We start from the raw sequence: 2,205 nt of genomic DNA on the forward strand, positions 1-2,205 counted from the left end.
GTATAGTAGCTTGACTTTCAGTAAATAATTAAGAAGAAATATTACACATACTGATGAAAGCAGCAAAATAATTTCGCTCTCACGCGGAATTGGCAGAGTTTAGCTAAACGGAAAAGGAAGGTCGAAGTATATAAATAAACGTATATATACTAGAGATGAGAAGCGCCGTCGACAACCCAAAACAAAATGTGCAAAGGTAAAATACATGGGTACAAGGCATCTTACAATTAGACTGCATCCGTCACCCTCGTGAAGAGTAAGATTTAATACAGGTACCCGTATCTGGGTCAAATATATAGCGCCCACGAATTTCATATCTGAATTAATAGTTTGTCCGAACCTTACACAAAATGATCTCTTTATTCTAAGAAATAGTGCGGTCAATGAACTCTTCACGATATTAAAATTTGAAACTCTGTCCGACCTCATCTTATTTCATATTTGTGAACTTTGTTCTATAGTTTAAAATTTGAACAAAGGTCATTAATTATAACAATTAAATGTCTCCCTTTAGCATTATTAATCATTTCGAACGAAAAGTCTACCATTTAAATAATTGGTTGATGCTGGCCGACAATTTTTAAAACGGTAACAATAATTCGAATGAATCAGCATATAATTACAAATTCCTGAAAATAGGAGCCTTTCTTAAAGTGTAATGGGATAATCGAGGTTCTCCTCTAAATTACAAAGCCCTTAATGCTTTGTCCATGATTTATGACGAACGTGGGCGTGTACAAAGGAACGAGCACGTGCAAATTCGATGCTTATGCTTAACGGTAACGACACGCCACGCGACGCGACCCGCACCGATCCGGTCTTTCGGAGCCATGAAAGCTCATGTTTGTGCCTGTTTGACAAGCGGTCAAGCCACTTTGTCACGTGTACGACGTGCTCACGTTAAATAATGCCGACCCGGGGTTACGCGCCCGATCTTATTGATATTCCATTTATAAGGAGCGCGAGTAAATACTATCAATACTTGCGAGTAGGCGCCGTATAGAATATAGGTAATGGTCAATACGTACTTTCTACTCCGTTGTAAATTCAATCTCTGCACTATGTTGCAACTTATTTTCATACTTTCATCAGGATGTGGGATCTATTGTTTCTGTAAAAAATGATAATAACAATTCTGGTATGTCTATATTAAGGTTTAATGTATCGTAATATCTTCGAAAGAGCAATTAATGCATCGTATATATTAAAGAATTTCAATTTAAAAAATGGATGCATACTTTGAATAAATAAACATGGAATTGCCTTATAATAATAGGCCTTGAGGTAACAAATTTGAAATTAATAGTAGCTAGCATCCTTTTATGATTCTGCAATTAGACAGACGTAATTGCTTTAAGTGACGTGACGCATTAAGAATGAATTGTGAATATCTATCGCTTTACCAATTTTGTAAAGCCAGTTAATTTCTGACATTGGAAGTCTTCAAAACGAGCGTTGCAAACGTATGTGCATATTTTAAAGAGAAGGGTACAAATATTTTGTAAGCTTTTAATAATGCGTCGTTCATGTAATATATAAATTACTTTAATATAAGAGAATGTAACGAATGTATTAATAGAAATGAAATGTATCGTTTAAAAATACGATCAGTGAATATTCTTTTATGGCCGTAATATCGTGAGTGGCATTCGGTAGTTCGATGGTTTTTCTTCCTGGTGTATCTCGGTCAGAGCCAGTTCCTTTTTAAACCCTAAAGAGATACTTCGCGAAGCGAATATGACACCCACCAAATTTACGCCCGTGAACTCTGGTGAACTCCTGAACTCGTTGTCTCATCTTTTCTTTGCGGACAATGACAGAGGAATGGCATCCATCCTTGTGCATGTCATTGCTCACTGGTTGTGTCTCGAGCTTACGGGACTTTAGGACACACTCCAGTCTCTTTTTGCATTGCAAATTAGCCAACCAGCAATGTAAACGCCCTCGCAGCTGAATTAAAATCCTGTCACAAAGTCGCCAAGTACCGTTCAGCGTTGCAAGTAAATTTTCTTTCCCTTGTCGATAAAAATTTCAATTTCCATCACATTATCTTGGGTGTGTAAAATATGTACTGAAACGTATGATTACATTTATAAGAAAAAAAAATGAAATTGGTCACATTGGAACCATTTTAGCAGAGCGTGGTTTCGATCCACGGACCTCTGGGTTATGGGCCCAGCACGCTTCCACTGCGCCACTCTGCTC

General features: G+C 37.3%; 1 non-coding gene across 1 annotated transcript; it reads right to left on the bottom strand.

The window, feature by feature from the left end:
• Positions 1 to 2,132: 2,132 nt before the first annotated feature.
• Positions 2,133 to 2,204, bottom strand: TRNAM-CAU (transfer RNA methionine (anticodon CAU)). Its single transcript has one exon. It is a non-coding gene; the product is annotated as a tRNA-Met (tRNA).
• Position 2,205: the final 1 nt, after the last annotated feature.

This window comes from Ceratina calcarata, unplaced genomic scaffold, assembly GCF_001652005.2.
Source record: "Ceratina calcarata isolate Rehan_Ccalc_2016 unplaced genomic scaffold, ASM165200v1 scaffold111, whole genome shotgun sequence".
In the NCBI taxonomy this organism is placed as follows: Eukaryota; Metazoa; Arthropoda; class Insecta; order Hymenoptera; family Apidae; genus Ceratina; species Ceratina calcarata.